General features: G+C 38.1%; 1 long non-coding RNA gene and 2 pseudogenes across 3 annotated transcripts; 1 reads left to right on the top strand and 2 right to left on the bottom strand.

The window, feature by feature from the left end:
• The first annotated feature begins 197 nt into the window (after positions 1 to 197).
• LOC137744745 (ubiquitin C-terminal hydrolase 13-like) lies at positions 198 to 10,681 on the top strand (annotated as a pseudogene). The gene is made up of 32 exons (XR_015954444.1): positions 198 to 531; positions 719 to 866; positions 977 to 1,134; positions 1,947 to 2,212; positions 2,308 to 2,526; positions 2,603 to 2,711; positions 2,805 to 2,920; positions 3,219 to 3,317; positions 3,811 to 3,920; positions 4,443 to 4,517; positions 4,904 to 4,982; positions 5,080 to 5,226; positions 5,305 to 5,385; positions 5,495 to 5,614; positions 5,721 to 5,843; positions 6,199 to 6,276; positions 6,393 to 6,481; positions 6,566 to 6,674; positions 6,851 to 6,919; positions 7,035 to 7,145; positions 7,236 to 7,290; positions 7,387 to 7,564; positions 7,660 to 7,761; positions 7,850 to 7,921; positions 8,152 to 8,217; positions 8,438 to 8,503; positions 8,714 to 8,800; positions 8,962 to 9,078; positions 9,194 to 9,268; positions 9,368 to 9,454; positions 9,637 to 9,762; positions 9,838 to 10,681. The product of XR_015954444.1 is annotated as a ubiquitin C-terminal hydrolase 13-like (transcript).
• Positions 10,682 to 12,130: 1,449 nt separating this feature from the next.
• On the bottom strand, positions 12,131 to 13,378 carry LOC148692483 (uncharacterized). Its single transcript, XR_015954446.1, has 3 exons — positions 13,076 to 13,378; positions 12,566 to 12,644; positions 12,131 to 12,450 (listed from the first exon to the last, which is right to left on the bottom strand). It is a non-coding gene; the product is annotated as an uncharacterized LOC148692483 (long non-coding RNA).
• Positions 13,379 to 15,462: 2,084 nt separating this feature from the next.
• LOC148692482 (ubiquitin C-terminal hydrolase 12-like) lies at positions 15,463 to 18,280 on the bottom strand (annotated as a pseudogene). The gene is made up of 6 exons (XR_015954445.1): positions 18,100 to 18,280; positions 17,703 to 18,021; positions 17,291 to 17,388; positions 16,700 to 16,808; positions 16,504 to 16,578; positions 15,463 to 16,154 (listed from the first exon to the last, which is right to left on the bottom strand). The product of XR_015954445.1 is annotated as a ubiquitin C-terminal hydrolase 12-like (transcript).
• Between the last annotated feature and the right edge of the window lie 5,169 nt (positions 18,281 to 23,449).

The following is a 23,449-nucleotide window of genomic DNA, read 5'->3' as shown; positions in this document are numbered from 1 at the left end:
TACCATGTAAAAGAATGATGTATAATTGATTTTGATATTGATTCAAGAGGCAGAACCGCCTATTTGTAGTTACAATAATGCCTAATATGGTTCCTACAATCAAGCCAAAAACATTCACAAATAAGGAAAGGAATTATTTACAATATAAACAAAGTCAACATTCCTATTCTAAGCTTGATCTTCTTCAACATATTTAGTGATAAAAAGACTGAATCGCTTTTCACGCTTTTTTGGATCACAAAGAAAAATTTGTTAATTAGTTTAGATACCTTTCCGCACTGAGTGCTGGATTGTGTGAAAGTGGGAGAATCCAGCCCATCACCCACTTGAACAAAAGCTTGATTACCAGTGTACGAGGAAAGATCACGTACCGTCATTTGCCTGTGAAAAGTAACGCACGGCCCTCTGGTTAGGTTTTTCTTGATCAGAGCTCTGATTTTTGTTGATTTTGTTAGCAGCAGCAGCAGCAAGAGGACGAAGAGATACTTGTGACGCACTCTGATTTGGTCGAAGGCCCTGAGCCTATGGAAGGTTTAATTTTTCGATGATTTACTGTTTGAATTTCTTAAGTTTGTGTTTACGGTGTTGCCTAATCTGAAAGAATTGATTTTTGTGCGAATTTGGCGTCACGGGGTTTGATTAGAGGGCAAGTGATTGCATTTTCTTTAGGGTTTTGGTTTTGTTGTTTTGAAATTTATGGTATTTGGTATGTTGCTAGTAGCCCAAGTGGAGCCAGCTTGTACAGTTGATTGTCAGCCAGTGAAGGATCCGCCAGTGATGAGAGTCACTTGGACAATTGAGAACTTTACCTGGTTGAACACCAAGAAGTACTACTCTGACATGTTCGTTGTTGGCGGCTATAAATGGTATTTTCTCTTATCTACCAGATGTCAAAAACTGATTTATGCTGCTTAAGTTTGGATTATATTGTATCTCGGCGATTGGATTTTGAATTGCTTTTGGTATGTTTGATCAGGCGGATACTAATATTTCCCATGGGAAACAAAGTGGAGTACTTGTCAATGTATTTGGATGTGGCAGATTCCGGGACATTGCCATATGGGTGGAGTACATATGCGCACTTCAGCTTGGCTGTAGTTAATCAGATCCATTCCAAGTACTCAATAAGAAAGGGTATATTTCTTTATTAGTCTTATTTCCTTTTAGCATTCAATTTTGTGGTTTTGCCTGGTTTCCGTTTTCTTTTTTCTTTCATTAGGAGCTTTGCTTGTCGTTGGGTAGTCATGGGCACCCAAAGCATTTAATTAGAACTTATTATCCTTGAAATGAATGTACTGGCTTTCAACTTCATGGTTCTTGGGTGATGCAATTTGAGCGCAATCAATATCTGATTAGTCACCCTAATCTTGTTATGGGAGCTCTTAATTCTAATTTTACTCATTGAAAAATCAAAACTATAAAGGAAAGAAAATTTGTCCACCCCTTTTTCTCTAACATCTTGGCTGACGGCAGCAGCACCACTGACTGTGCCCATGGTGACCTTGTTTTGGGATTTTTGTAGTTTGAGAAAAAGGAATAGAAAAATTATGGAGTAAAACGTACCAACAGATGTTAGAAGTAAGTTGAAAACCAATAGATTAGTCCTTTTAGGTATAAAGATGTCAAATATAGATTAACAGTAAAAGTAGAAAGTTAGAAACAGGAAGAATTTACTTAGAAACTGTGTGCAATAAGCAAGAATTCTAGTTAATGAAAAGGCTAACCAAATCAAGGGTTTCCATTTATTAAGGGACGAGCTTGAGGTGGGTTACCTTATTAAAATTGGAGAATTGAAGTTCAAATATTTTAACGAATTGTATTATGTTGGTGTAGCCTAAGTTGCAAAACAATAATTTGACATGCTGTTTAACCAGAACCAAACAAACTGAATCTTATTCTAGACGTTTTTTAAGACCTTTGTTCTTGATTGTTGTATGATGTTGCAGACACACAACACCAGTTCAATGCAAGGGAAAGTCACCGGGGATTCACTTCATTCATGCCTCTTGGTTATCTTTATGACCCGAGTAGGGGATATCTGGTGAACGATACAGTTGTGGTTGAAGTTGAGATTTCTGTCCTTAGGGTTCTTGGTTACGGGTCGTATGACTCGAAAAAGGAAACTGGTTATGTTGGGCTCAAGAATCAGGGAGCAACTGGTTATATGAATTCTCTACTCCAGACTTGGTACCATATACCATACTTCAGAAAGGTTGTTTATGTGATCTCCTGTCGTTATTGTGAGCTAAACATGAATTCTCTTTTGAATTTTATATGCATGATCTTAATTTTGGAGTTACTTACCAGGCTGTGCATCATATGCCAACAACTGAGAATGACATGCCTTCAAGAAGCATCCCTTTGGCACTACAACGTCTATTCTATAAACTTCGATACAGTGAAAGCAGTGTTGCAACTAAAGAATTGACCAAATCCCTTGGATGGGATGCATATGATTCTTTTATGCAACATGATGTGCAGGAACTTAATAGAGTTCTTTGTGAAAAGCTTGAAGATAAAATGAAGGTATAGGAAGCTTTCAGTTTTTGCTATTGCTGTAGCTTTTGTTCATTTCATTTTGATAATTGTTCTGTGGGCCCAGGGAACTGTTGTGGAGGGTACAGTACAGCAGTTGTTTGAAGGACATCACATGAATTACATTGAATGCATCAATGTGGATTACAAATCTACAAGAAAGGAATCATTTTATGGTAATATTTATTGGCACAATTTCAGTTGTTAAGAGTTGGAAATATTTTGTAAATGTCAGTGCATGCCACTGGTTTCTTCTTATTACTTTGCAGACCTACAGCTTGATGTGAAAGGCTGTCGGGATGTTTATGCTTCTTTTGACAAGTACGTGGAAGTTGAACGTCTTGAGGGTGACAATAAATACCACGCCGAAGAACATGGTTTGCAGGTTAATTACTGAATCACTTTCGGGGTGCTGCATTTTACTATAGATATAATCTGAGGCTGCTTGTAGTTGCATTATTTCCAAAACTAGGGTTTACATTGTTTCCTCTGCAGTGAAGTATTTAATATATGTTCCCAAAACATGTGTTGGTGGTGTCGTGCATGATATATTTTAAATTCTGAGTCCTCAGTTTTTTCTTTCCATTAAATCTCTTGTTGAAGAAAGTATTCTTGCATATATTTCTTTGATATTAAAAATTTAAAATATTGTTCTCAAGGAATATTTTGGATGTGTATTCCAGGATGCTAAGAAGGGTGTTCTGTTTATAGACTTCCCTCCTGTTCTTCAACTTCAGCTAAAGCGATTTGAATATGATTTTATGCGGGACACTATGGTTAAGGTTGGTACTGGAAGCTCATCTTCCTCCTTTAGCTTCATCTGTGTTTATACATGAAACATTGTAACTGTGATGTTTTACTATGAAGGTAAGCTTCTTGGCTGAAAACAAAACTGTACCATGTCAAATATTTTTCTTCACATTATGTATAAATTCAGGTGAAGGCTTGTCTTTGCCTAATGGGTTTCAATTTAATTTTAATTTTAATTTTTGTTTTATGACTGAATCCTGAAATATGGATTAACCCCTATCTATATAGTTCTTTTTGTTCCTTTCTTTTTCTCAAAAAAAAAAAAAAAAAAGAACCTCATTTTTTTTCAGTTTCTTTGTTGTTGAACTTTCTCAATTTAATGGATTATTTTTATTCAAAGTTATATATACTAATGAAATTCGTTTTTACCTCTTGGGTATGTTTGTTCGTGTGGCAATGACATTTTTTAAATGGAAAGCAAATAAATTATCATGGTAAAAATGTTGTATTATTTGTTTTTGGCAGATAAATGATCGCTATGAATTTCCTCTTCAACTTGACCTTGATAGGGAGAATGGAAAATATCTATCACCTAAATCAGATAAGAGTGTTCGCAACCTCTATACTCTTCATAGGTATCTATTTTGCCTTGTACTATTACATGATATAATATAGATCATCTGTTTCCTAAATTTGGCATGTTATTTCAAAGGATTGTACTTTCTAGACCTTTTGATGTGCATGGCATTACTTACTGAGTGTAACATAACCAATTTTCTTCTTTTTGTCTTGACATATGATATCCCCAGTGGATAGATCCAATTTTTTTAATTGAAATTGAAGCTGAGTTATAGAACTACCTAATGTATGGTCATTCATGATGTCTACTTATTTATCAAAGTTCTTTCATGCCTACAACTATTAAGGCATTGTACCTCTGTACTATTAGTTGAGTGGGTGGTATTATGAAAAAAATTTCAGGTTTAATTATCAGTTGTGCCCAATAGTGATTATGGTATTTAAAAATACTAATACAATATATGAAGAGGGTTATTCGAACCTGCTTTTGCTTCTGCCTGTTTGGTCATGTTGTGTGGAGCTTCATAATTTTTACCTTGTAGTTGGTTACTTACTATGATAATTTTCTACTGTTGCAGTGTCTTGGTGCATAATGATGAGGTGCATGGTAGACATTACTATGCTTTCATCAGACCAACCCTCTCAGACCAGTGGTATGGACGGATCTCCAGGAATCGATTCTCTCTGTAGTTGTCTGGAGTCTCACACAGAAAACACATGAACGCAGAGACAGACATTCTCTCACACTGCTCTCTTGCTTTGCTTCTTACTTTTTTTTGTTGGTCCTTGTTCAAATAAGTTGGTTTTATTGGAATCTTTATATTTCACATTGCTTTTCTGATGGATTCTGGTTCCATAACTTGGCTACCTGACTGCTTGCTCGTAAAGAAAGCACCTGTTATTTTATGACATATGCATTTTTTCTTCTCCCAAGAATTACTTTGAAGTTGGTATTTCTTTATTTGGATTTTTATGCATGACTGAGTGTTCTTGTGCATGCACTTCATGGGTTGATGTAATTTGTCATGTCTTGTTTTAGGTACAAATTTGATGATGAACGTGTGACAAAAGAGGATGTGAAGACGGCTTTAGAAGAGCAGTACGGTGGTGAGGAAGAGGTAGTTTAGTTTTGGCTGTATCCGACCTTCTATAGTTCTCCTTGATTTTAAAGTTTCTTAATTGTCAACTGACCTATTGTTGTTTTTTTTCCAACAGTTGCCACAGACCAATCCTGGCTTCAACAATACTCCTTTCAAATTTACAAAATACTCAAATGCATACATGCTTGTGTATATACGGGACAGTGATAAGGACAAAATAATATGTAACGTCGATGAGAAAGACGTAGCGGAACATCTAAGGGTAATGGTATATCAAGCATTAGTTCTGATTCCAGTGTCCAATTAAGAGAATGAACTGACATTCTATGTTCCATTTCAGATAAGGTTGACGAAAGAACAAGAAGAGAAAGAGAACAAAAGGAGATATAAGGCAAAAGCACACCTCTATAGAACTATTAAGGTAAGGGTTTCTAGTTTATCCCCGTTTTCACCATTGTTTGTTCAGATGTGGTATGACAGGTGTTTGGTTTTAACAAAAAAATTATAGCAAAATTTAATGATTTGTTTAGGTTGCTCGAGATGAGGATCTGACAGAGCAAATTGGAAGGGATATTTATTTTGACCTTGTGGACCATGACAAAGTTCGTAGTTTCCGTATTCAGAATCAAACGCCCTTTAATCTTTTCAAGGTACATCAGTACAGGCTGACACTGTGCATTTATGTCTTCTTTATTCTTTTTTACCATTTGGGGTCATGTTTAATATGCGAATTCCTAAATTTGAAATGGTTGACAGGAGGAAGTTGCGAAAGAGTTTGGCATACCAGTGCAGTTTCAGCGTTTCTGGATTTGGGCCAAGAGACAAAACCACACATATCGCCCCGACCGACCATTGACACCTCAGGAAGAAACACAATCAGTACGTACTTTGTACTTCCTATCTTTGAATGGATTTTCAATACAAGATGCCCTGCTCTTTGCCCGCACGCTTTGTTTTCAGTTCTATTCGTAATTCCTAATTCTTATTATACCTGAATTATTACTTTTCCTCCACTTGGATTTATTAGCGGATGTTGTCTTTGTAGAGTCTAACACTGAACTGCTCAAGTTTATGAACGAATGATGGACGATTATAATTGTTATTTTTATTTGTGATAAACATTCGATATCAGATTTGGAATGATTGGTAGTGTTTTTAACTGCAATTCGGTGCTAAGAAGAGCTTGGTCTAGGTGCCTTATGCAAAGCTAATGATGACCGCTTGCATTTTTCAGGTTGGACAATTGAGAGAGGTATCAAATAAAACACACAATGCAGAGCTAAGGTTGTTTCTGGAAGTAGAGTTTGGGCCGGTAACCAGTCCTACTCTATTCTTGTTACTACCTGTGTAGTGAAGCTTGTTGGAGTTCCAATTGCTGTATGAAAGGATTTTTTTCCTTACATTTTATTGTTTCTGTACATTTTCCAGGATCTGCGTCCTATTCCTCCGCCTGACAAAACCAAGGAAGATATCCTTCTTTTCTTTAAGCTTTATGAGCCTGAGAAACGAGAACTACGGTACCTCCTGCTCTTTCTGCTTAGCTGAATATTTTTATCCTTTGCCTTGTGTTTGCTAATTTAAGTTTCTTTTTCTGTTTCCAGTTTTGTTGGTAGGTTTTTCGTGAAGAGTTCTAGTAAACCAGCAGAGATTTTAGGAAAATTAAATCAACTGGCTGGTTTTACCCCTGATGAAGAAATTGAGCTTTATGAGGTGTGTTTCACTTTAAATTTTAGCATAAGGTTGTGTTGTAGCTCACACACACACACACACACTCATAAATGTTGTATATAGACATGTAGAATGTATATGTATATTTATAATTTGTTGCATGCTTTGCTGTAGCATTTTAAGCAAACTTTGTATATGTTTTTGTGCTACAATTTCAGGAAATAAAGTTTGAGCCTTGTATCATGTGCGAACACCTTGACAAGAAGGCCTCATTTCGATTAAGTGAGGTAACTGTTGCTATTTTGCATGTTGGGTATGTTACAAATATGTGTGTATTATAGGAATTAACATTTTGATTCTAGGTATATTTTCGGTTAACCATCGGTTGTGTTCCTTTTCCAGATTGAAGATGGGGATATTATTTGCTTTCAGAAGTCTATTTCCCTTGAAAGTGAAGAAGAATGTAAATATCCCGATGCTCCTTCATTTTTGGAGTACGTACACAATCGCCAGGTACAGGCTGTGGAAACATTCAATTTGTTTTATAGCTATATTTTGTTGAATGTTAAACGTAACTGTGTTGAATGGTTTGATGCTTTACAGGTTGTTCATTTCCATTCTTTGGAGAAACCGAAGGAGGGGATTTCAGTTTAGAATTGTATGTACTTCCTGAAGCATTGTCCCTCATAGTTGAACAGTCCATCATTGTTCTATTATTCAGTTCATTAACTTCATTTTTCATTGTTATTTTTAGGTCAAAGCTACACACTTACGATGATGTGGTGGAGAAATTGGCTTGCCAAATTGGTTTGGAAGATCCCACCAAAATCAGACTCACTGCACATAACTGCTATTCTGAGCAACCTAAGCCCCAACCAATTAAATTTCGGGGTGTAGAGCATTTAACTGATATGTTAGTTCATCACAATCAAGTAGGTGGCACTGTATTGCCCGTCCTCTGTTTAATTCACTCTCATAAGCATCATGTGGTGTGGCTACTAATTATGCTTATTGTTTCCTTTTACAGATCTCTCATATTTTGTATTATGAAGTCTTGGACATCCCCCTGCCAGAATTGCAAGGCCTAAAAAATCTAGAAGTTGCTTTTCATCTTGCTACAAAAGATGAGGTATGATTAAATTTTTTTCAGCGTCTTCTGCCTATGAACAGTGATTACATCATTGTGCACTTCATAATCTTGAGTGAGATGTTTACAGGTGGTGATTCACAATATTAGATTGCCCAAACAGAGCACTGTGGGGGATGTCATTAATGTACTTAAAAAGAAGGTACTGTTTCTGTCAAATCATATTTTAAGTTCTATGTGTATGTTCTTTTCGTTTTTTGTACAGGAAAGGTAATGATGCTGTCATACACCAATTTCCTTTATTTATTGCTTATAAGATATATCACTTTGACTAACTTTAAGAGTTATTAGATGCTCAATATAATTTATCTCTGCCTCCTTTAAAAGTTCTGTATAATAGATTTTACTCAATGTTTGGTGTACTTGAAACAGGTAGAGCTGTCTCATCCAAATGCAGAACTCCGACTGCTTGAGGTTTTCAATCACAAGATTTACAAGGTAATTATTTGTATGTCAGCTGTGTCAGCTTATAGGTATTTTTTTGGGTCATTTTTCCCAGAAATGATATGCATGTAGCTGGCCCCATTTATGATGTGATTATGTATGATATGTTTGGCTTGTTTTCCTAAAGGACCTTGTTATATCATAATTTTTTTCCGTCGAATAATTTATGTGCTTTAGTCTGTAGTTGCACTCAGTTCCGTCTGTTTGTTTTCAGATCTTCCCACACAGTGAGAAAATTGAGAATATAAATGACCAGTACTGGACTTTGCGTGCAGAGGAGGCATGTTCATTTCTCCCCCTTTTCTTTATTTAGTTTTATTTTGGGAAGTTTCTTCTTTATTCAGTTGAAAGTTTTTAGAATGTGGGTGTAGTTTTATGGGCAAGATTTGTAATTAGTTGGTTTTCCCTTTTGGGATTAGGATCCTTGCTTGGATTGATATTTTTAATCGGTACTTTCTATGCAGCTGACTTTTCCCCCCTTGTGTATCAGATTCCAGAAGAAGAGAAAAACTTGGGTCCCCATGATCGCTTGATTCATGTTTACCACTTTACAATAAACACTGCACAGAACCAGATGGTATGCGAATTTTTTTTTTTTTTTTTCCCAAGCGGAATTTTGGCTTTTTGATTGATATTTTGTAGAACTATTTGATTACTGCTTCAATTAAAGATGAAGAGTGATTCACCCAAATATATAAAGATTTTAGTAATTATCTTGTTCTTTGTACATTTCAACAGCAAGTACAAAATTTTGGGGAACCTTTCTTCTTGGTCATTGATGAAGGTGAAACTTTAGCTGAAGTTAAAGAACGGATACAAAAGAAATTGCGGGTCCCCAATAAGGAGTTTGCTAAGGTACTTGATTCAACCTTACATTTGTTGGAACGTTACTGGAGGAAAAGATTGTTTTACCTCTAGAATTAATGGTTTTTTATTTTGCTGCTCATCTATTTCCCTTTTGGTTGCGCAGTGGAAGTTTGCTTTCTTGTCACTTGGTCATCCTGAGTACTTGCAGGATTCTGATGTTGTTTCCAGCTGTTTTCAGGTATGTTCGATGGTCTTTTGTAATCTTGTGCTTATGAGTATTGCCGTTATTGCGTTGCGGGTTCTTTAATTCCGTTGTTATGGCTTTTGTTTTCCTCAGAGAAGAGATGTTTATGGTGCATGGGAGCAGTACCTTGGGTTGGAGCACTCTGATAAAGCTCCTAAGAGCGCTCACGCAACAAATCAAGTAAGTGCTGTTGTAAATATTTCTTTTCCAACCTCTATTTGCCAGGCAGAGCCAACTCCACAAGAAGACGTAAGAGTACCTGCAGGATTCTGATATTGTTTCCAGACGATTTGATGTGTATCTATGGTCTTGCGCAACTCATGTCCCCCTTTCTTTCATATTATATGTCTGCATGGGAGCAGTACCTTGGGTTGCAGCACTCTGATAAAGCTCCTAAGGGGGCTCGCGCCGCAAATCAAGCAAGTGCTGTTGTAAATACTTCTTTTCCAACCTCTATTTGCCAGGCAGAGCCAACTCCGCAAGAAGATGTAAGAATCCGACCGAGCCCACATTCATTTTTTTTTAAATTTAATCTTCGTACTGATCTCTGGACTCTGATGCAGGCTGCCCAAGTAACCTTAGAGTTCATGGTGTCTAATGTCGGCCATGAGACAGCAAGCAGAGAAGTTGAAAAGCAAAATGATGACCTGGATGGCCCTGCTTCTCCAGCAGTTGATCGAACTCTGAGAAGACTTTCTGCTGCAGAGGATCTATTGAAGTCCACTTCAGCCAGAGAACCATCAGTAGAGGCTTTGGCTGCATTAGACACTGTGAGCCGCTATGCAAGTAGCAGCCTTGACACACTCTGCACAAATGGGGCTTATGAGGAGTTCAAAGCAGCCTTGAAACTCGTGACTGAACAAGGGATGATCCCTTCAACGATCACTTCCATGTTCAAGGATCTTCTTTCGTCTTTGGAGGGTGAAATGCCGAAGTACGTGGATGCAGTAAAAGAGCTTGCCCAAACTGAAGGTTTTCCCGTCGAACACGAAAAGATAAAAGCTCAAATGGGACTGGCCGTGCAGAAATGCCAAGAGAGAAAAGACATTGTGGCCAATTATGATGGCAAGGTTACAGAACTCGAGGCTGAACTGGCCCGAGTAAAGGCAGAACGAGCTAAGGCAATGGCGGATCTAGAAACTGCGGTGGATGAAATGGAACCTCTTAAGCAGAGGTTCGCAGATAGCTCTTTAAAATCTGAAAACATGATTGTGAGGCAGACTACATTGGCATTACAAAAGCGTGGCTCTGTTGGAACCTGGGCCGTCCTACAAGATGCACTGAAGAAGTACTTTAAGTTTTAGAAATAATTGCTTTTGTTAATAAGCCCTTTCTTGGCCCAAAAGTTTGTATGAACATGCAAAGAAATGAACACGTCGTGCATGATTCAGGTAGCTTGTTTCCTCACATTGCTCGAGTCTGAATGGGAAGGAAGATAATTGTGCTGATGGGTCTTTTTCGTTTACACTCCTACCCCTTCTCGTTTGGTAGCTTCAATAAAAATTGTGTTTTTGTCCTTGTTTAACAACCACACATTGTCTAACCAGCACTTTGTTGAGGAGTAGTGGCCGATCTACCTCATAGCAGAAGGAATCGAAGCTAGACTTCGAAGTAAAAAATCCCAATTTTATAAATTAATGAAGGAAAGACCAACGTTGGGGATGGGTCAAGCTTTGCTCTTGCAATCGGGTAGTTATGACTACCAGTTGGATATCTTGGCAGTAATGATAGGATCTTGTACTTGAACTGGTAGGTTTGCCTTTAAGAAAACATTATCCATAATGGTGTTTATCACAATGCCTGCAAGGGTTTCTACCACCTTCTGCAGCTACAATTTACTTCCCAGATTGATAAGTAAGCTTTTGATCCCACTTTTTAAATTTTGGTTTCCAATTCTTCTGGTATCGATTGCCTTGATTTCCAGAGGAATTGGCAGGTTTGGGATTCACACTTAGAATTGCAAATGCTCTCTTAGTCTTGTTCTCATTATGTCTCTCCAATCTCTGTGCAAAACTTTTTAATGAGGCAACTACCTCTTGAACCTCAATCACATCTATATCCCTTGAGTGTTCAATCACAGAGCATATAGGATCATATGGAGGGTACACTAATCAATATTTTTCTGCACAATTCTCTCTCTAGATAGTTCCTCTCCACAACTTCTCATTTGATTTATCAGATCAAACAATTTTGTAAGATAAACAGATAGGGACTCATCATCTCTCATTATGGTATATTCAAATTCTCTACGAAGACCTTGTAATTTAACACTTCTAACCTGTTTGTCGCCATGAAATTCTTGCATCAAGATATCCCAAGCTCCCTTAGAGGTTTCTTCGTGAGAGATCTGAGGGAAGATCTCATTGGAAACTACATCCTGAATCAACCCCAGCGCCTTGGTATCTTTCATGAGCTTTTCCGTGAGAGTTGCAGTATCACTCGATTCCTCTTTCTCCTTCTTCTGTGCATCAAATTCATCAGCTCCCTTCGAATCTGAGCACTCTACTCCTTTTTCAACGAACTGCCATAATCCATGAGACTTGAAAATAGTCTTCATCCTTATGCTCCAGAACTCATAATTCTCGCAGGTGAAGATCGGAGCTTTCAGCTCACCACCTCCAGATCCTGCCATGTTAGACACAAATCTTGCAACCAATTTCTTTGAATTTTAAATCGTTCCTTCATAGATTCAATCGCCCAGTGTTAAGCGACCAAGCTTGGCTCTGAGGCCATGTTAGAATCTCATAGACTATGATCTCTGTGGCAAGGTATGAATCGAAAATGGTGATGAAGATTTCTGGAAAAAATCTCAGAGAGCTGCTGAGAGAAGGTTCTCACAGAGAAAGTTTTCTTCATTCATTCACTCCTCACACAAAATGTGCAAGAGGTATATTACCATTAGAGAGAGATTCTCTCTCTATGATACAAAACTCAAATCCAACCATTCATGCAATCTACCCTATAAGATAGTTACATGTGTCAACACAAATCACTAACTCTAAGATTACATCTTAGCTGTCCAATTGGAATGTAATCAATGGCTTACATTTAAGTCTATAAACTGAAACTAAATACAAATTTATTCAGCTAAAACACTTATATTTCAACACATAAAGCTTAAAGAAAACAAGGATATCTTTCTTGGTTTTGGCAGGCGGAGGAATAAGACATAGATCCTGGAGCATTAATGAGAGAAATAAATGTAAGAAAAGATATCTTTCAGCCAGCAATTGGAACTGCAATAACCCTCACACCATAGGTCATAACAAGAATAGAGTAACACTGGATTACCGGCCCAAACTCTACTTCCAAAAACAACTTTAGCTCTTCCATTGTGTATTGTATTTGATCCATCTCTCAATCGTCCAACCTGGAAAACGCAAGTGGTTATCATTAGATTGCACAAGTCACCAGACAAGCTCTTCTGGGCATCGATGTGCAACTAAAAACACTATCAATCATTTCAAAATCTGAGATAAAATGTTTATCACTGACCAACAGACTTTTTTATGTACTATTATAAGTTAATAACTTCATTTAAAATGCCTCATCAAGTACCAAGAAGCTAATGATTATCCAAATTCCAACAAATCTCTGCATCAAGTACCAAGAAGCTAATGATTATCCAAATTCCAACAAATCTCTGCATTAAGCAGTTTTTAAATTCCAATTTCGCAAAAGAAAATGACATTTATATTCACCCATCACAAAATCATGAACTTGAAACTTTAGTGTCAGATGCAACAAAGTAAATTTGGACACAATCAGAAATATGGATTACGCAATGAACCAGCTATAAACCCAGAGATACAGCACATATGCAAGGAGCAGTGTGAAGTCATACTGCGTGTGATTCTTCACAACTTGTCAATGGTCGTTTGGGGCGATATGTATGGTTTTTTCTCATGGACCAAATCCAGAAACGCTGAAACTGCACTGGTTTGCCAAACCCATTTGCAACCTCCTTCTTTTAACCATTTCCGAATTAGGAATTCTCATAATTAATAAAATTGAATTCAGAATTCTTTGCACTCAAAGTCACCAATCTTCCATAAGCCAAAAATGAAGAAAAGATAAGACATAAATGAACTTCAGCCTGTACAGGTGTACCTTGACAAGATTAATGTTGTGCCTTGGCCCGTTCGTTAGTGCGGAACCGAGATTCAGATTACAACCTCACCAAAATCACACACAGTTGAATAGTTTAAAATACAAGAAATAAAGACACCGAGAAATTTACGAGGTTCGGCAAAAACCTGCCTACGTCGTCGGAGAGATATTGCTCTTCACTATGAGAAAAACAGTACAAGTTACACATGAGTTAAATCGACATAACCCAATCCCATAACCCTTGTACACCCACTCACAGAATTTTCCCAAGAGCCTCACTCTACCCCAAGAGTTCTTTCACAAGAGATCTTTCACTCTAGCTCTCTTGATTTCTCTCACCCATGCCCATGGTAGAGCCAAATGCTCACACCATCTCTTTTGGATGCTTTCCTTCTCTTCATCCCTCTACCACTCTCTCTTCACCCGTGCCCCTTCTTATGCCAAATAATTATGGCTTTGAAAAAAGCCACAAAACATGGAGCAATTTAAGCCACAAAACAAGCCACAAAACAAGGAAACATAATCCTCATCATGATGTTCCCTCATCACTATTGTTTTGTTTCCTAGCCTAATTTGGCCACTATCCAACAATCTCCACCTTGGCCAAATTGTACCAAAGTCCATTGGCCTTACGTACCAGCATGCACACTCTGAATCCACCTCGTTGGTCCTGTTCCGATTCAGTTACTGCCAATGCATGTGCAGCTGCTGCAAGCTAAAAATCACCATTTAGCTTCAGACAGGATCTCAACACATCCTCGTCTCCTCTAGCAGGTTTTCCTCCTCTTCATTGTCTGCAACCTGGAAACTCGTCAGCGCGCCTATTTCCAGCAACAACCCATCGAGCCAGACAAAATTCCCACACTTCCTCCTACCTCAAGACCTTCTCATCACCTGTGAATCCCATAGCTCCACCTGCTGCAAAACCCCTGCAACACTTGAGACTAAACATCACCAGGAGAAGTGTTGCTTCGAGTACCTAGAGGGCATACTCAAAGTCTTCCACCACAAACTTGCTAACCCGGCCTTGCACCCGTAGCACTGTGGACCCTTGCCTCCGGAACCGGATCCGAACCTGCTGTCTCTCTCAGATCCTCTTTCCAATTTTCTTCCACGATTTCAACCTTGAATAGCTTAAGCAGTCTTGTGCCCACCATCATCCATGGTCTCTTGTGTGTATCATTCCACACCAAAGAAGCTTGCACCTGCTCCAAACTTACTGTTTCTTTCCTTGCAGTAAAGTTTCACAAGGTTCTCGTACAAATCTGAAAGTGAGGTAAGAAGAAAGAGGCCTTTGTCTTCTTCCTCAACATCAACTTTCGCAGTTGATCCAAGCATCCCTAAACACGGCTTCCATTTCTTCAGGCTTCCATTACTCTCCTTTACCAAGAGCAAAACCGCCTCTCCCTTTAAACTGCTCAACTGAAAATTCCATGGTGAACAACAAATCTGGACCTCCAACGAACCAAAGCCCCTAACGATGCTCTGATACCAATTGTTGTGCCTTGGCCCGTTCGTTAGTGCGGAACCGAGATTCAGATTACAACCTCACCAAAATCACACATAGTTGAATAGTTTAAAATACAAGAAATAAAGACACCGAGAAATTTACGAGGTTCGGCAAAAACCTGCCTACGTCGTCGGAGAGATATTGCTCTTCACTATGAGAAAAACAGTACAAGTTACACATGAGTTAAATCGACATAACCCAATCCCATAACCCTTGTACACCCACTCACAGAATTTTCCCAAGAGCCTCACTCTACCCCAAGAGTTCTTTCACAAGAGATCTTTCACTCTAGCTCTCTTGATTTCTCTCACCCATGCCCATGGTAGAGCCAAATGCTCACACCATCTCTTTTGGATGCTTTCCTTCTCTTCATCCCTCTACCACTCTCTCTTCACCCGTGCCCCTTCTTATGCCAAATAATTATGGCTTTGAAAAAAGCCACAAAACATGGAGCAATTTAAGCCACAAAACAAGCCACAAAACAAGGAAACATAATCCTCATCATGATGTTCCCTCATCACTATTGTTTTGTTTCCTAGCCTAATTTGACCACTATCCAACAATTAAAGGGTGTTAGATTCAGAATACGGAACCTATGAACTTTGTTATGGTCGACAAGGCCAAAATATACATCCCTTCCAATTTGTTCTGCCAGGTCCTTATCTCGAGAAATCTAAACATATCCATAAATTTCGCAATAATATTTTAATGTACACCAAATACCTGTACTAGCTCATTCGAACAAGCAATGGTGAAAGCCGGATACTGGAAAGCTTTACCTTAATAGTAGCGTAGAGGTGTGCTTGTGCATTACATCTTTCAACCTCTTTCTTTTCTTGTCCTTTCTTCGACCTTATCTGAAATGAATCAACGAAAGTTGGTTCAGCCTCTTAGTTGGACAATGAAATGAAGAAATTATGCTTGATGTACCATTACCCTTTGATGTTCGGCTATGTCTTTCTCGTCCACATTGCACATTATTTTCTCCCTTTAACTGTCCCATATATACACAAGCATGTATGCATTTGAGTATTTTGTAAGGCTGAAAGAAGTACTATTAAAGCGAGAATTTGTCCGTTGCAACTCTTGGGATTAGAAGACAACAATAAGTCAGTTTACAATTAAGTAACTTTAAAATTAAGGATGACTGGAGCAGTTGGGAAACAGCCACAACAATTAACTACCTCTTCACCACCATACTGCTCTTCTAAAGCCCTTTTCACATCCTCTTTTGTCACACGTTCATTGTCAAACTTGTACCTAAAACATGAGAGGACAAATTGCATCAACGGACAAGTTATCGACATAGATGAAATGCATGCACAATAACACTGATAGTCATGCATAAAAATCCAAATAAATAAATACTCAACACCAAAGTAATAAATAAAAAATGCATATAACTAATTAAACATGTGCTTTCTTTACAGTTGTCAATTAGGCAGTCAGGTAAACCGAATTGTGGTGCCAAAATCTATGCGAAAAGCAATGTGAGAAATATAAATCACAAGATTCACAACAAAACCGACTCATTTGAACCAGAACGATAAACAAAAAAGTAAGAAGCAAAGTAAAAGAGCACAGAGCTTGGATTCCAGGAGTTCCATACCACTGGTCAGAGAGGGTTGGCCTTATGAAAGCACAGTAACGTCCATCATGCGCCCCACCAATATGAACCAATACACTGCAACAGTAATTAAGTATCATAGTAAGTAGCATTTCGCTAGGAATTTTTTAACACTATCGTTAAAGTTAGCGCGCTTTTTTAATCATCCAACCCAATCAACTACTATTATTATGGTTACCTATGAAGAGTGTAGAGGTTGCGGACACTCCTATCTGATTCAGGTGATAGATACATTCCATTCTCCCTATCAAGGTCAAGATGAAGAGAAATTCATAGCGATCATTTACCTGCCAAAAACAAATAATACAATATTCTTACCATGATAGTTTATTTGCTTTCCATCTATGAAATATCATTATCACACCGAACAAACAATTGCAGCCCAAGAAATAAAAACGAATTTAATTAGTTTATATAATTTCAAATAAAGACAGTTCAATTTAACTCGTATGAAGAAAAAATAGTTCACGCTGCAGATATTTAAAAAATAAAAAATAAAAAATAAAAAAATACCATTCAAATGGGTTATATCCATCTTTCAGAATGCAATAGTGAAACAAAAATTAAACTAAGAGTTGGATGAAACCATAAGGTGAGCTCAAGTCCTTCACTTGGATCAATAAATAATTTGAAGAAACATATCTTTGCATGCTACATTTGCGACTAAGATGCATGCTCTACATCTTCAACAAAGAATCACAGTTTCAATGCTTCATGTAAGCATAGATGAAGCTGAAGCTGAAGCATGTAGATTAGTTCCGTTACAGACCTTAACCACAGTGTCCCGCACAAAATCATACTAAATCGCTTTAGCTGAAGTTGAAGAACAGGAGGGAAATCAATAAACAGGACACCTTTCTTAGCAACCTGGAATAAGCAGACAACATAATCCTTGAGAATAATATTTTAAAAATTCACTATCGTGGAAAATGTGTAAGAATAGTGGCTTCAGCAAGCGGTTTAATGGAAGGCAAAACTGTGGACATCATTCAATCAGAAAGTAAAACATAACATGCACGACCCCACATATGTTTTAACAACCATACATTAAAAATCTCACTGGCTTAGGAAATAATGTAAAACCACTAGTAAAGTGGTTTGTGGAAGGAAGCAACTAAGAGCAAACTCAGATTAGAGTTACTGTATAAATGCAGTCAACAATAGAAATTCAGTAATATAACCTGCAAACCATATTGTTCGGCACGGTATTTATTGTCACCCTCAAGATGTTCAACTGTCACATACTTATCGAAAGAATCATAAACATCCCGACAGCCTTTTACATCAAGCTGGAGGTCTGCAAAGCAATAAGACGAAACCAGTAGCATGCACTGACATTCATGAAATACTTCCAACTCATAATAAATGAAGTTTGTGCCAAGAAACGTTACCATAAAATGACTCTTTTCCTTCGGATTTGTAGTGCACATTGATGCAGTCAGTGTAGTTCATGTAATGTCCTTCAAATAACTGCTGTATTGTACCCTCCACAACAGTTCCCTGAACCAACATAACAATTATAAAAATTGTAGGTGAAATGAAAATTAAACTCATGGTCAAAATGAAACATTCCCATACCTTCATTTTATCTTCAAGCTTTTGACTAAGAAATTTATTAAATTCATGGACGTCATGTTTCATGAACAAATAATGTGTATCCCACCCAAAAGACTTGGTCAATTCTTTAGTTGCAACAATGCTGCAACTGTATTGAAGCTTATAGAATAAACGTTGTAGTACCAATGGGATGCTTCCTGAAGGCATGTAATTCTCAGTTGTTGGCATATGATGCACAGCCTGGTAAGTAACTCCAAAATTAAGATCTTTTCATAAAAAATTCACAAGACAATTCATGTTTGGCTTACAATGACAACGGGAGATCACGTAAACTACCTTTCTAAAGTATGGTATATGGTAAAACGTCTGGAGTAGAGAATTCATATAACCACTTTGCCGCTGATTCTCAAGCCCAACATAACCAGTTTCCTTTTTTGAGTCACATGACTGATAATTAAGAACCTTACGGACAGTAACTTTCGCTTCAACCACAACTGTATCGTTCATCAGACATCCCCTACTCGGGTCATAAAGATCACCAAGAGGCATGGATGAAGTGAATCCCCAGTCACTTTCTCTTGCATTGAACTGGTGTTGTGTGTCTGCGACATCATACAACAATCAAATGATTAAAGATTGTTGGTTTTTGGTTAAACGCATTAATTCAAATTATTATTCTGCAGCATGAGCCACACCAACAAAATAGAATCCATTGCCAGCCCCACTACATTTGGTTCTGGCCTAGAATATTTGTACTTCACAACTCTAATTTTAACAACGTCGCAAGTCCCACTTCAAGCTCATCACTTAATAAATTGAAACCCTTGATTTAGTATATTCAGCCTTTTCATTACCCAGAATTCAATCTGCCCATTATTTTTTACTGCACGTTTTGCAGTTAATTTATTTAACATCTAGATGCCTATAGAAGAACAAATCTATTGTATTTGAATTCATTTCTATCTGTTAGTACGTTTTACTCCACAATTTTTCTCAATTTTTTTGTCAAACTTCAAAAAAATTCCAAAACAATGTCACGATGGGCAGATGGGTATGCCATGGTGCGCGTTGCTGCCGTTTGCCAAGATGTTAGAGAGGAAGGGATGGAAGAAGTTTTACTTTATTGTTTTGATGTTTCAAGGAGTAAAATTGGAATTAAAATATGATAATAAAAGAGATTAGGGTGATTACTTATAGATTGATTGCGTTCAAATGGCATCGCCCAAGAACTATGAAGTTGAACGCTAGTGCGTTCACCCGGAGAATAATAAGTTCTAAATGAAAGCCTTAGGTTTAAATGACAACAGGACGACAACCAAGCAAAAGCACAACTTGAATTCGAAAAAGAAATAAGACTAATAATTAAAGAAATATACCCTTTTCTACTGAGTACTTGGTATCGATCTGATTAACTACAGCCAATCAAAAGTGCGCAAATCTTCTCCACCCATATGGCAATGTCCCAGAATCTGCTGCATCCAAATACATTGGTAACGCGTCCACTTGGTTTCCCTTGGGAAACATTATTATCCGGCTGATCAAACAAAGCAAAGCAATATAAAACCCAATTAGCGAGATACAATTATAAACCAACTAAAGGCGTACATGCAAAATCAACTTTGACATGTGGTTGACAAGGAAAATACCATTTAAAGCCGCCAACAACGAAGATGTCAGAGTAGTGGTTCTTGTTGTCCAACCTGGTAAATTTCTCAATTGTCCAAGTGAATTTCATCTTTTGAGGATCCTCAAATGCATTAGTCTGCTCCACTTGAGCTACTCCCACCACACCAAATACCATAAATTTCAAAACGAAAAACGTAGCCGAAACTACGTAGCAGGTGACTTTTCACAATTAAATCCAGCTCGCAGGAAACCTAGGCGATCAGAAACGAAAAACGTAGCCGAAACTACGTGAAAAAAAATACCAAAGCGAAAAAATGTAAAGGAAGAGTCGGTACGTACATCTGACGATGCAGGCGTAAGGATCGTAGTTTGTGTCACGCGATGAGCCGTCCGTTCAAGGAAGCTGAGAGACGAGTGAAAACTGTTGGGGCTTAAAAAGACTTCACTACTTTGGAGATGTTTATCTCACAAAGAAGAATGTAATGCAGCGGAATTGATAGGCAAGTGAAAGAAAGAGCACTCAAAGTATTACACAAAATTGTTATTCACTCACAAACTAGTACAAGAGGAAACACTCAAACACTCTTAGAAGCTTTGTTGCTTCTTCTTACTTCTTACTTGACACTCTCACTTTTTACTACTTGCTCTCTTAGTTGTTACATCACATAGCTTAGCAACTCACCTATTTATAGGCAAGGTTTGCCAATTTAGGCATTGCTAGAACTTTCTAGCTAATGCTTAACAACCACACAATTTTACAAGATTCTAGATCTTTCTACAAAAAGCCTTAGATATTTATGTATGCATTCCACCAACTTGAATTTTCTAGAACTCTCTAGCATGTGCATGGATCTTTCTTTGTGTATGGGCCGGCTCAATTGTCTTGGGCCAAGACAAATTATCATTCAACATCCCCCCTAAATCTTGTCTTGTGATGCCGATTGAGTTCCTCAATCTGATAAAATCTTCTTGTTTGAGTGGCTTGGTGAATATGTTTGCAACTTGATCTTGAGACTTCACGTATTCCACTTGCACATCCTTTCTTGCAATGCACTCTCTTAAGAAATGATAACGGGTATCTATGTGTTTGCTCCTGTCATGGAATACTGGATTCTTTGCTAGAGCTATTGCAGACTTGTTGTCGACATAGATCTCGGTTGGCTCTTCTTGTGGCATGCTTAATTCTTTCAGCAAGTTTCTCAACCAGATTGCATGGCAAACGCATGCAGTGGCCGCTATGTATTCAGCTTCACAGGTAGATAGTGTGACAATAGGTTGCTTCTTCGACATCCATGTGAATGCAGTGTCTCCCATGAAGAACACAAATCCAGTAGTGTTTTTTCTATCGTCGGAATCTCCTGCCCAATCACTGTCGCTATATCCAGCAAGTTTGTAGTTATCAGAACTTGAATAGAACAAGCCAAAGTTAACAGTACCTTTGAGGTATCGAAGAATTCTTTTGGCGGTCTTTAAATGTGTAGTTGTGGGATTGTCCATGTAGCAACTGACTAATCCAACGGCATAGAGAATGTCTGGTCTTGTGCAAGTCAAGTAGTGTAAGCTTCCAACTAGACTTTTGAAAAATGTTGGATCTTGCCTTTCTCCTTTGTCATGCTTGGTTAGTTTGACTCCACATTCCACTGGCGTGCTTATGGGCTTGCAGTCGTCCATTTTGAACTTTTTCAGTATCTCCTTTATGTAGCTTTCTTGGGAGATGAAAATGCCTTCTTCGTTCTACTTGACTTCAATGCCTAGGTAGTATGCCATCAGCCCAATGTCCGTCATCTCGAATTCTTTGGTCATCACTCTCTTGAACTCTTCAAACATGCTTGGATTACTCCCGATGAAGATTAGATCATCCACATATAAGCACACAATCAAAATATCTCCATGTTTGACTTTGGCGTAGAGAGCATGTTCATAAGGGCACTTGATGAAGTTGTTCTCCTGAAAGTACTTGTCGATGCGACTATTCCATGCTCTTGGCGCTTGTTTTAACCCATAGAGGGCTTTCTTCAGCCTCAAAACTTTGTCTTCATGCCCTTTGATTTCATAGCCTGACGGTTGCTGAATGTAGACTTCTTCTTCAAGGACTCCATTTAGGAAGGCGGACTTCACATCCATTTGTTGAATCTTCCAACTGTTTTGAGCTGCCAAAGAAATTAGTAATCGTATAGTTTCCAACCGAGCAATGGGTGCAAATACCTCATCATCGTCGATTCCGGCTCTTTGACTATAGCCCTTCGCCACTATTCTTGCCTTATATCTTTCGACCTCTCCATTGGCATTTTTCTTTGTCTTATACACCCACTTAACTTCGATGGCTTTGTGTCCTTTCGGAAGAATAACAAGTTCCCATGTATCATTTTTCTGGATTGCTTCGATTTCTTCATCCATTGCTTTCCTCCACTTAGTATCTTACACTGCTTCTTGGAAGTTGACTGGTTCACAATCAGCAAAGAGACAGAAAAGTGTAGTATTATCAAGTCTTTCAGCTACCTTATAGAGATCTCATATACTTCTTGTGCGTGGTACTTCTCTTTCATTTAGGCTCCCATTTGACGATGCTGATGTTGGTGAATTACCATGATTGGTTGATGTTGGTGAAGCAGATAGAGTAGTGGATTCTTGTTGAACCTCTCTTGCTTTCTCCATCATCCCTTGTTCATTCTCTTCTTCAAACTGAGGAAAGAAGTGAAGATCACCTGCATGCAGGCCAAAATCCCATTCTCCTCATTGAAGTTAAAAACAGAAAAGCAAAAGGGGCTTTTAGTTTCAGAGATGGGTTTTGGCCTTGGGAATTAGATTAAGCTTCAAAGATTCATGAATCAGTAAAGCTGAGGAGTAAGATCAGGAAAGCATCGAAACTATTAACAAAGTGAAAACGAAAGCTCTCATTAGCAGTTGCAGACGGAGACAACGGAGCAGTTGTAGACAAAGACGACGAAGCAGTTGCAAATGACAAGTTTGATTTTTGAGGTTCGAGTAAGGAAAAATAGGTAAATCCGAATTTTATACCCAAAATCGTTTTGGTTTTTTGTCAAACAGTCGTTTGAGTTTAGCTAATTTGAATCAATCACAATTCTATGCAGATTTGTTGAATTTTTTTTTTCTTCTAATTATCCTCTGATTTTAGTTTGAAACGTATCTGAACCGTAGGATACTCGTATCTCAACAGTACGATACGCGTATCTTGTCAGTAAAAAACACATCCCTTCACTTCGATACATATCGGGCATGTATCCACCCGTATCCTCTGCGTATCCGTATCCCTGCACGTCAAATACAGGATATGCTGGCTTTCCCCCGTGTCTATGCATCATAGCCCCTGACTTTTCAATCATCCCCACACCGTCGAATTGTTAACCCCTCCCCTCCTCACCCTGACCGCACCAACCCACCTCAACCCGCTTCCCTTCAACCCAACCGCCAACTCATCCCAACCTCCGACCGAGACCAAGCCAGGCACAACCACCAGTCTCCAATTGCAACCCGCGATCCCAATTTTGAGACACCAACTATGTACTAAAATATCATCTACATAAACACTACAAAAAATTATCATATTTTTTGAAAGTTTGATCCATCTTTCTTTGGAAGATCGATGGAGCATTTTTAAGTCCAAATGACATAGCAAGCCACTCGAAATGTCTTCTGGACAAGTAAAAGTTGTCCACTCAATTGTTTCTTCTGCTAATCGTATTTGCTAAAAACCTGATTTACAATCAAATTTACTAAAATATTT

This window comes from Pyrus communis, chromosome 12 (assembly GCF_041283825.1).
Source record: "Pyrus communis isolate YQ-2024b chromosome 12, ASM4128382v1, whole genome shotgun sequence".
NCBI lineage: Eukaryota > Viridiplantae > Streptophyta > Magnoliopsida > Rosales > Rosaceae > Pyrus > Pyrus communis.
This window is presented reverse-complemented; position numbering and strand designations above follow the sequence as displayed.